Genomic DNA, 12,709 nt, shown 5'->3' on the forward strand with positions numbered 1-12,709 from the left:
TGGAAGCTAGAAGCTGAAACTTCCAGACAAATGGAAATACTGAACATATGTTGCCCAGAAAATAATGACATTTTAGGGGAGGCCAACATTTTAGGGTAGGCCAAACAACTTTGAATTGTAACCCTGGAGTTTAGTTGCAGCTACTTGAATTTGACTGCAATGTTACCAGTGAATATTCTTGTAAGCATGCAAAGGGATGTTTTTAAACAGAATGAACAAAGCTTTGATCTTCTTGATAATCAGAATAATTAGATCTCCAGTGGGGGGTGGTGCTGCTGTTTGTTTATGTTCAGACATTTCAGTTTCCTGACTAGGAGAACAATTCACGTGCTATTTCCTTGGAGGTCTTTCAGAATGCTGACAAGATTCCATCTTTTTTGTCTTGAGAAGCTTTTAAGTGATGTAGCTATACCCAAATACAATTAACCATTCGTTTTGCCTGTTATTATATTTGCCGGAAAGTTAACTTGCATGATTTACAGATTTATTTTTATGTCACTACTGATGTCTTTTTATTTTTCAGAGAATGGTCGTTTCGCTGTGCAGCGCCGCCTAGTGCACAGAGCTGCTGCTGCATGCAGGGACAGCTGCGACCCTTGGCACGGCCGGGAGGGATGAGGAGCCTTTCCCGGATAGCTCAAACAACGTTACTCAGATCTTGAGGAGAAGAAGCTTTTTTATTTCCAGCTTTCCTTCTCCAACACATGTGTAGTATTTGCCTTTTCCTGACTTTAAATTCATTCCTAGCTGAAGTATAGTCTACTCTTACTTTCTTGGTAGTCTGCATAATAGCTACAGGGCCATTATACTACTACCTATTGATGCTTAATGTGTTCTTTTTCTTCAGAACAAGTCCGTGGTTGCTGTTTGCAATATAGGAGCCCACAAACTGGAACCCCACATTTCCAAGGTTTGTATTTCCAAAGACCAGATTTTTGCCACATGGAATGCTTTTTCACAAAGTAATTTCTCTCTATTTATGGAAATGAGGTATGTATACAAAGAAAGTAATTTTGAATTTAAGTGTAATGTAACCTTTTCTTTTTGTTTTTCCCCTTAAGTAGTAAAGTAAAGATGTAAGTGGTCCAAATCTGCTGTTATAACTGTTTTGGCAAACTTTCAGAGGAGCTTACAGAGGAAGCAAGCTCAAAATTATTACTTTCATGCATTTTCACTGTTTTGTAGGGTTTGTACTATTTCTATCAGTGGTCTCATTTAAATTGTGAAACGTTCTAAAATAATAGTAATTCATCCTCAGTACCATAAGTAGAAATTGATCTTTAGTGTGAAAATCCTTCATTTTAGGCATTTGTAGAGACTACTGAAGAAGCTGTCTGCAAATCAGTTTTTGTTACAAAGAAATCTCAAATCAACAGGGAGAGGTTTCTTTATAAATAAGGTTCTGTGTTCAGTCAGTTTAGTCTATGCACAGTAGTTTACAGACAATCATGAAAATAAATGGCACTTTTACACTTGATGAAGTAGACAGGTACTCTTTTCAGAAAATATTAATTAACCAAAAAGCAGTCTCTGCAGTGGCTCTGTCTCTAAGTATATGTAATAATTCAGAGTGCTATTTATTTGACAGGTGTGGCTATCTAGTGATAGAGACAATTGATTTCAATTATTACATCTTGAAGATGAGAACATTGTAAAAGCAAATATGTGTGTACAGTCATTCAATCACCTTCATGAGCGATAAGGGAAGCCTTTTCTTCCTTAAGGCAGGTACAGAATTTAAACCTACTTTTGTCGTGAAGTGTGGCATGACAGCTACACAAAAAAGCTCCTGCATTAGCCAGTCTTCACACATACTTTGTTAATACTGTTTTACCGTAAACATGTTCTCTACAGCAACATTAATTCTTCCTGTTAGTAAGTTCTGAGTGAAGTTCCAGGTTAGAATACTTGACAAAGAGACAAGAAACTACTGCTAGTAGTTGTAGAAAGTGCTGCTACTACTTGTAGAAAGCAGTAGTAATGTCCTTATTTAGTTGGGTAGTTGGCAGAATCAAGCACAATCCTTCACCTAGTTGAAGAGCAGCAGGCACCAGACAAAGTATTACAGTGATACCAACACACAAACAAGGAAAGTGTAGTCTGTGACAGTGCTAAGCATGAGCAGTCATGCTTCATTACTTGCTGAGAGGTCATCAAAGGACATAGCAAGCTCATCAGTCATACACCATATATTCCTTGTTCATCTGCTACAGAATGCAGATAGCTGTAATTAAATAACTCATGTATTGTCACTGTATGAATTGAATCTTGACAGAGAGACTGTCCTTTCTCCCCTTCTATTTGTTGAAGTGTGCTAAGTATAACATATTAGCATAACATTGGCTTATATATATGACATCAGGAAAGTACAGATTTAATTCAGCTGTATTTTATTTAATCTCTTCACTTGACAAAAAATAGCCTGTGTAAGGAGAGAACTCTTTAGAAGTCACTTTCTGTGACAGCACAGTGATTCACCAATCCAAGAGCTGATTTTAACTGTTTTGGTACTATATTTTGCCATGAAGGAGAATAAAATGTGTCATTATTTTGTGAAGAGATTTTCTTCCCCTTGCCATTTTGCTCTGAAAGTGTTTCTTTAGGTGTATGCCAAAGCAAGAGATCTGACTGAAGTACTGAACCTCAATTCTACTGTGTATGTTCTTAAGCAGAACAACTTTTGCTTCTCTTCATGTGATTATTTATTTCTAATTTGTTGCCTGTATTTCAGTTTTGTATGTTTGCAAATACTTGCCAGATCTGAGACTAACAGTGTTGTCAGTTTGTACTGTGATCATTTGGGAGCTTTGCATTTAATTATTTTAAGTAAGTCAAAATCTGATAGGCTGGAAATAAAGAAGCCAAATGTTTTGAAATCAATGGAGGTCAACTGTCAAAAAAATTCAAGTAAGTATTGTAAAATATCCTTTAAATCTGCAAGGAGCAGTTTGCTTGTCATTATACACAACTTCAAGATTTGATTTCTTCAAGCAATTGATTCAAAAATATCCTTATTGTATGAAGAAATGCCAGGCCATTGCATATATACAGCTGTGTGTACATTTTACATGTATAAGCTGGACTGTGTGACAACAGGAATGCAGACAGAGTGAAATTCAGGTAAGAGATAACTATGAATCCTTTAGTACCAGTCCCCATTCTGCCACAAAGGGAATGATTTGACCTCTGTATTTAGAGCCCCTCTTCAGTCCCCTCCAAACTGAGTTGCTTGACAAAGCTTTTTCATCCAGCCTATGTGGCCAGGTTACCCTTGCCTGGTGCAGAGGGCTGTGAGTGTTCACCTCACCCTTGGAACACAGCTTGGTGTTGCTGCATAGGCAGACAGTACTGTATATGAAAAATTACATTTCTGTATTACACCTTTTCACTTATCCACATTGAATTTCACCCACTCTTTTATAATCTGTCTCATTATATCATGACATCCCTCTGCAACTCTGCATAGTCAGACACAGTCTGTACTGTGCTTAGAATCACTAGTGACATTCATCACCTTATTTTTCACTCCTTTCCAATTCAGTTTTGAATCATTTGAAAATAAGCATACAGAGTGCAAAGACTGGGGCACTCTATAAGTCACCTCCCTCCCATGAGATGCTACTACCTGTACTGGCAGTAGTAAATCCTCTTTGCATCCTTTGTTCCCGTCCATTAGTGTTCTGCTGACAATGGCATCATCAGAATATTACACCTGCTGAATCAATTTACATAGTACCAGCCATCATCCAGTAATACAATCCCTTTGTACCATCTACTACTCATTTTTGCTAACAAATTACATGACCAGTAAGAAAATGTTTTAAATAATACCTTGATGCTATTTAGAGACTTTTGACAGTAGTCACACAATCCAGCTAGTCCTTTGCTATAAAAAAGAAATATATATGGTATTATAGATTCTACCATTTGAGATCAAATAAAGGAAACTTTGAAAAGGATGCCTATTTTATGGACACCATGTCCATTACAAGGTGAAGAAACAGTCTCTTTTATAAAAACTAAGAATTTTCATTATTTCAAATTGACAAGAGATTCTTAATTGAATTATATTGCATCAAAATAAATATAGATTTAATAGTAGAAATTGAGAATAGATACATTTTTTTTACCTTTTAGGAAGCAAACAAATTATTTGACCATGTATTGTGCCCATGATATATCACTAAGCAGCAAATAATATTTTTTTGAGCATAATTCAACCAGAACAAAAGGCAGTATCAAGAGCTCAAAAATTCATAGCCACTATACAGGCTAAATGATACAATATTTCTAAGATGATGATACTTAATATGCTAGTATTTAATACTTTCAAACAGTAACAAGCAAAAGAGTGTTGGCCAAATACTTCAGAACTTCTATTTTTACTTTTTTGATATGATGTTTTAGAAGTCATAAGCAAATAATAAGTGTTCCAACAAATGTGAAAATTCACAATTTGATTGTGGAAGTATGGTCAAATATGACATTCTTTATCAATATTTACTTCTTCAGCTTTTCAAAAACAGATCTACCAGAAGTAATCAACACACCTCTGCTTTGAAGGAAACAAGTTATGAAAGCAAGGGCACAGCCTACTTAACACAAACTATTGGGTCTACCTTTAGCTCAGTATTGATGGCATCAGTGTCGTCAGACTATTTCTAGTTCCAAAGATTGATAGATTCCTTAGTGTTCTGGTTTAAGAATGGTGCTCCCCAATTGAGTGCTCCCACTGAGACTCTCCAAACCAGGCTGCCACTCACTCACTCCCCCTTCCCTTCCTCCCTGTGGAGGGCTGAAGAGGAGAATTGGGAGCACAAAAGGCAAAGATCAGAGGCTGAGAGAAAAACAAATTACTGTGAACAGCAATGAGATAAGAAAACCACCAGTAGCAGTATTAACAATAGAAGACTCACCCCACACCCAGGAAATGATATGATGCATTGTAGAATAACCTCCATGTCCTAGACTGTGCCCTCACCTGACTACAGCAAAAATTAACCCTGTCCTGGCTGGAACCAGGACACTTAGCCACCTACAATTCATACAGAACTCTGGAAGAATCAGGAGATCCTTTCCTGGATGAGGTCGAAAACAGATAGATGCCATATGTAACAGAGAGTGTCTTACTTTTTGAGTATTTATGCAACTCAGCCTAAACAAAATAGTTATATAAAGTGTTATCAGTCCTAAAGATGTATTATGTTGTTGTTGTTATTGTTTTATCAGAAGTTTTCAGACACACACAAGAAGCAGAAAGTTACATAGCATCAGTGAGTATAGTAGATACTCACTCACTCAGTAGAACCAAAACTGCCTGAGAAAATCTCTTAGGTTGCCACCACTTCTTATAATCTCTCATACCTGCTGACAAAATCAGTTTGACAGGCATTGTAAAAGATGTCAGTCAATCCTGAGATTTGTATCCTTAGCTACCCCTTTCTAGGAAATTATTTGAACTCTTCTCAGAAGCTGCATATTTTCAATAGGTAGACACTCTATGGTTTCCAACTATCTTCTTGTTTATTAGATAAGTATTTCTCTTCCACAAGGGCTCCTTGAATTCACAATCATGGCCCTGTGTGAAGTGATTCTTCAAATGCATCCACTGTTAAATGGATGTATTTAATCTTTCTCTCTAGCTGTATCAGGTTTTTCTGATCTATTCCAAATTTTTAGAGGTAGGTGCAAATAGGGAATAATCATGGAGGGGAGATAGGGCATTCAATCCCATATTGCATTTTAAAGGAAACTTTGCTTAGCAGCATTTACTGCAGTCAGTGATAAATCAACAGAGTAAAAATTTGGTGGTCTTTTAACACTATTTCTCCACCATACTCTGTCTTCCATAATATTCACATGTTCACCATAACCTAACCTTCCCTGTAATATTCATAAGGTCTGGATCAATTTTTAAGAAATGTTGCCATTTAGAAGTTACAAAGTCCCACATCTTTTGTCTTCCCCAAACCACAAATCTGTGTAGGAATGGTTTCTCTGTACATTTCAAATGTCATTGTAGAGAAATTTTTTACATTCTTTGCTGTCTTTACAGACCTTTTTAAGGATCAGGCAATTTCAGCTGACATATGTACCACCTTGCATGAATGTGTGCTCCAGAATTGCTCTCTCAGATGTCACAAGGCACTGTACTGTGCATTTTAGCAAAAAAACCCCAACTTCTGCTGCTTTTTATGAGTACTCCCTTAAGAAGGAGAGATTATGGAACTGTATTCTGTGTGTATGTGCATGCAGACATCCTGGCTATGTCTATGCATAGAGACAGACTGTAAACAATTTTAGTGTGGCTTAGATTGAATTTCATACAGCTATTTCACTTACTGAACAGCTCAGGACCTTCTGCCAGTAACTGTGTCAATAGCTGCAGAATATATATGGACAAGGCTATATGAACTCTATTTACTAGAAAGAAGGTAAGTAATTGCTCTTTGTCTTTTTCAGCAGACAGGCAAAGGACATACAATCACAGAATTTAAACCTGTCCCACCAGCTGGTAGCATTATGAGGACCAACTCTCAAATATTGTTTCATCTGTGCAGGTTACCTGGCATCCACATCTGGTATTTTCCTGTTTGCTTTGACTGCAGAAATTTTTTCTTCAAAATTTTTAAAAATAGTATAAAAGACACACACTTTTTACTTAGGGAATTATCCAAAAAAATAAGAAAATTTTACTACTTGTCATAATTGGCCAGTTGGAGCAGCTATGGTAGTCACAGACTTCTCACTGGGACATTGTTGACATTATTTATCCTCTGTGATTGTAAATGTTCTGAAGAAGTTTCCCATTGAATCTGAGGAGAGCAGTCCCTGCATAAACAAATGTTAACTATTATAAAGGATTTAGAGGACACTAGCATTTCAAATCCCAGTAAGATGCTGATGCATTTGAACACGAGTTATTAATTTGTCACAGTAAAGGGTGCATTAATATATGTTCTCTCTTATTTTAAGCTGTGAATTTGGTCCTATATTGCAATACTACTGTTTCCTATTCAGTATAGGCCCACCACTTCTCTGGAAGCTTCATGTGGAATGCAAGTTCCAGAGAACATACTAGCTAAAAAGTCATTGCCTTTAGGAAATGCAAAGTATTTTACATCTCTGACAAGTAGAAGCAGTTCCCAAATCACACCTTCTCCTCAGGTCAGACATCAGCAGGACTCAAAAGATCCTACATCTTATAGATGCAAAATTTACTTCTTGGTAGCTTGCCAGACCCCAATACTCTCTAGTTGCTTTTAGATATTCCGCATGAGGAGTGTTTTGTATCAAATTTACTTATTTGGTATAGTTGGCATTACATGGCAGTTCAATTTAGCAGAATGATACAGAAATCAGTTGAAATCACAGCACAAGCATAATATAGCAGTTGTGATACTCAGCTGTAGTTAAATCTCTGTTGTAGTGTGATTGTCATTACTGGTCCCTCTATGCTCACTGTCATGACACTGGGCATCCCCAGTGACCTGGAAAGAATAAATGGATGAAAGCCAGCTCAAGCCTGTTGCTCTCTTCAAAATGTATAATTTGTCCAATTTTTATGCTTTATGTTGTGCCAAGCTACCTATGCACTGCCCCATGACCCCCACCCCCACCCCCCAGTGTGGGTCTGACTGGCTCACAAAGGCATTGCTCTTAGTTAATAGTTTTGGGACCTGATGATTCACTGATGCAACTGTAACTAAAAGCAAGGTTACCATCCTTTTTACCTGATATCGAAGTAAGTTCAGCTTCCTTTATATTACATTATTCCCTGACCTCTGGGGTTTGCCCTTCTTTGACCTCACGGCAGACGTGTGTGTGTTGGTTGCACAGCTGAACTGCCAAAACCGCTACTGAGTCCAGCAGTCAGTGCATGCTGGTATCACACATGGCTTTGCTTCCTTGAGCAACAGTAATAGACTTACAGAAGTCTTTGCTGAATCATGTCGCCACACAGCTCAGGATGCTACAAGCAGCCTGATCTTGTTGTGAATAGCAAGGGGTATCAGAAGCTATTGCTCTGTGAGCAGCAGCTCCTGCCTCACATTTCTGCTGAGCTTGTAACCTAAGCTTTTAAACTCATAAAAATTTCAATTTAAATGTATAAACATTTCCCATTTATTTCAAGCATGTATATAAATATGGTTATAGCTGTCTATAAAGAAATAGGTCCTAAATTGGGGTTTTTTCTCATATTTGTGATATGCTTTTAACATTGTCATATAATCATTTGAGAAATCACTACAGTAATTAGTGGTCACTATAGAGGCATCTGGGTAATGTGGTTTAGGGGTTACAGTGATAGTGCTGGGTTTACAATTGAACTTCATGATCTTAAAGGTTTCTTCCAACCTTGATGATTCTATGATTCTATAGTATATTAACATGTTCTCAACTACAAGGGGATTATTAGCACTTCAAAATCTTTTATGAGCTCACAGGTCACTTCAATACCTCATTTTCCTTAGTGTTTATTCTGCTAGTTCTTGGCTAATTGCTTCTTTTTCTCTGAATTTTTGCTTATTCCTTTTACTTCCCTTTCCCTGAGGCAACATTCCCTTTCAGCCAATTTCTGCTCTTCAGGCATAGCTTGTACTCCACTTTTCTCCACGACTTTGTTTGAGGCAGAGGCCCCTCAGATTTTCTCTCAGGAAGAGGCTGACTCTCTTTATATTGCTCTTACTGATTCCATACATACCAATACTACAAGTCTAGTAAATTTGTAACATTCTTATCTTCTGTCAACTCATAGTCCCATTGAGGTTTAAAAGAACCTTGTTGTAAACAACCCTTTCCAGCAAGGTTACTATTCCACGTGGATACAGTTGCTGCCCCTCACTCACATACACAACTTCTTAAATAGCTAGTGCTTAGCAGATCACTGAATAGGTCAAATTAATAGAATGGAAGCAAAGTGAATGTAAGTAACAGAGATCAGTACATAAATAGAATTATACTCTAAGAAAAATTGTGTATGGTTTGATATTTATTTTAATTGTGTGAAAAAAATGTGGATTTTAGTGGGGTATGTCTTGTAAAGAAAGTTATTTATATTGGTAAAAGTTTGCACAATAAATTGCTTAGGAGGAGATTGCCTTAGTTACTAAGATAAATATCTCTCACCCAGACTAGAGAAGGGTAATTTTACAGTAATTGGTCATCACTAGTTAAAGCTGGAGTTTACCCTGACTAACCATTTGTTGAAAAGACAAGCACATGGTATTGAAGGCAAGTAGTGTTCAAATCACTAAGGAAACCAGTGTCTAGATACTAGAACTTAACATTCTAAATCAGGAGGAAAAAATACTTCAAAGATATATTTCCTAAAACTTACAGCATTTATGAATTTCCCTTTAGGAAATTCTCAGCATTTATGCTCTTAGATCCCAAAGAACACCTTTGAAAATCCAGCTCTCAGAGGAAACAAAATCCTGTCCCATGCATCTGATGTGATGTGAGCTACACTTAACCCATTGGGGGAGGCAGGAAGGAATTCAAGGTGTTCTTGACACAGCAGTTCTTTATCCTATGCTGAGCAAGCACCCTGCTGCTGATCACAGCAACACCAGGATTTATAGCTGATCATGATGGGAGTAGGTGACCTATCAAGATGCTTATATAGCATGCATACCCTTCAAGAATGCTAAAATATTGATAGTCAGTTTATTAGTTTCAGACTCAGTTATTCGTTTCAGTAGTACCTGTCTGACCCTTCTGCCTCTTAAAGGAAAAATAAGCAACTGTGCTGCTGCCACTGATGTTTGTCTACTCTGCAAATGTACTGATAGTCTTGCACTGTTTGCTGTGGCTGGAATTCTGGATGAAATTGTTCCCTCCCATCCTTAGAGGACGAGTCCATCCTCTGTGTATGAGCCCTTCATTCTGGATTCTCACTCACTGCATAATGACTTTGCAGCCTAATCATTGAAGTGTGGTGTTCAGACTGTTGTTATTAGTCACTGGAGTAGGAAATTAAAACCAGTTCCAGCCATCGGCCAGGAACTTAGGACACTCTTCCTGCTGCAGTGTTACAGGTTGAACCATGAAGCTTCCTCACACATGCTGTATTTCTGGCTTCATTTCCCTGTGTAAATGCCCATGAGGAAGTATTTCTGCATTAGGAAAGATGGAGACAGAAACAGCCTCACTCAGCTTTATAAGCTAACAGTCAGGATTGTCTCTTGAGAAAAGGATTTGGACTCAGGCTGTGAAGGAAGTTGAACACAGGGCTTGAATTTTCTGGGTGAGCGCTCTGACTAGGAGAGTTGTACTACCAACAACCAGCATACCCAGCAACAGCTGGTTTTGGAAAACTAAAATAGCTGCACACACATTTTAAAACTGAAGAGGGGCACCTAGGATTCCTTTTACCTAACTTCATGTGCCAACAAAACAGATCTCCTTAGGAAATTGATGTGCCACTCCACTTACATTTGGATCCTAATTAACTTATGTGGGAGCTGGAAGGTTCCTTACATAGGCCACAGCAGGCTTGGTAATGCTCAGACAGGGGTTGAAAAAACACAATGGCAAAGGCAATCGTCACAAAAGGAAGCACAGAAAATTCCATTTAAACATAAGAAAAAACTACTTCACTGTGAGGATGCTTAAATACCACTTGGGGACTCTCCATCCTTGAAGATATTCAAAACCTGACTGGACAAGATCCAGAGCAGCTCTTTCTAGTGGATTCTGTTTTGTGCAGGGGATTTAGACCGGGCAGTCTCCAGAAGTCCCTTCCAACTTCAATTATTCTGTGTTTCTGTGAGCACTGAGAATTTGAAGGCCAAACAGAAAGGCAAACTCTGACCCCAGACTAAGCTTTTTGTCCTTGAAACTCAGATAAATCCTATTTTTAGTACCCAAATCCTCACTGAGATAAAAGCAAAGAAAACCAGCTGTGAGAATTTCCTTTACACTTACATGCATTTGTTTCATGCCATTAACATGGTTAAACTTAAAAAGAAATGTGTGTGATGTGGGGGTGGATGGGTGTGTGGGTGGATGGGTGTGTGTGTGTGTGTGTGTGTGTGTTAAAAAGGAACAACAAAAAGAGGGAGGGAGCTGCCTTATAAGAAAGAATTAAACCCAAGGGCTGGAAAGCTCAGAGCAGTTCAAGTCAGAAAGGAAACTTTCAAATCTACACTTTGGACAGATTTTAAAGCGTGAAATAAGTGGAGATGGAAGGGCTACAGACAAAAAAAAAAGTTAAATATTCTTCCACAGTTACTTTCATTTCCTTGGCTACAGTACAATAAAGGACTAGTTAGCCAGTCAGCCAAACTGGCAAAGAAGCAATAACTGGTGTTGTGGAGGGAGAAGGCCCAGTTATCATGAAGAAATTTTCCATATTCCATTCACATAACTTTGAACAGAAGTGAGTTCTAAAGTTTGAATTTTTTGTTCCTTTCCTTGGGATTTGCTGAAACCACAGAGTACTAAATACATATCTTTGCTTTCTTGCTCAATTTCAGTGCTTCAAGTGTGTTTAATAAACCTTGTTGTTGGCAATCAATCACTACTGGAAGTGAAGGCAAAAGAGGACTGGGATTAAATGGATAGCTACACACTGGAATTCTCTGTTTGCAGCAAAGTCATTACATTTACAAAATGCATCCATTGCAAGCCATTAAGGGAGAAAAAATTAATTTTGATCAATAGCTTTGCTTCCACACTTTTGTGTTCTGAATGGTTGTTCAAATACCAATTTCATTCTGAATAGTTTTGGGAAGTGGGAGAGTTATGTTTAGACTGAGTCAAAAAAAGTAATTATTTATTTTACGTAGTATAAAAGATAGTTATATAAAATTTTACTGAAATTCCCTGGTCATCTTTTCTGGGTCCTTGGATAGTATATTAATATAAGTCATCAAAGCATTCCTCTACATAATGAAAACTGTTCCAAAAATGTTATTCTTTATGAAACTTCAGGTAAAGGCAATGTTCTGGTTTTGGTTCAATCTTGTTACTTTATTATTATTTCTTATATTCCTTCATATCATCCTCCAAATAGTCTGTTTCTTTCTGGTCTTTCTGTTTGATTCCATAGAGATGTGCATTTAATTACAAATATCATGAGATGTAGTTCAGAAGGATTGAAGGAAATCAAACTATAGGCATTGAGTGAGATCAATCTTTGTAAGATTGGCTTTTGATGGAATGGAATGACTTTGATGTAGAAGGTAAATCTTAGATGGGTAGTGGGACATTTCAAGAACTGAAAAATAATCTGAGAACTCTCTTATGCTGATTTGTCATAAGGAAAGGTTGTCAAATTAATCAGTTAAAGAAGTAGTAAATGACTGCCAGGGCATGGAAAGGACATTCAATAATTTGAAATATTAAATTCCTCACTTGAAAACTGTGGTGTTTAACCCAACATTTCAATCAACCAGTTAACCTAACCTTTCAATCAACCAGGAGAACGGAAGATGACAGACATGTCACCAGTTTTTAAAAACTACAAATCTCAGGGGTTATCTGAGGAACAACAATACCCAAGTCTGACTTTTGTGGGTGGCAAACTAATTGAAATTATTGTAAAATAGAACAAGTAGAAATTTGAGTAAATTAAAATATGAAGGAATAATCAATATGGTGTTTGAGAATGGAATTTGCATAGCAAATGTAATCATGAGGTTGAGCTGGTGATTTTTATGTATTTGGATTTGCAAAATGCTTCTTTGAGAAAGGCACCTCACTA

Source organism: Anomalospiza imberbis, chromosome 6 (assembly GCF_031753505.1).
Source record: "Anomalospiza imberbis isolate Cuckoo-Finch-1a 21T00152 chromosome 6, ASM3175350v1, whole genome shotgun sequence".
Lineage (NCBI taxonomy): Eukaryota > Metazoa > Chordata > Aves > Passeriformes > Viduidae > Anomalospiza > Anomalospiza imberbis.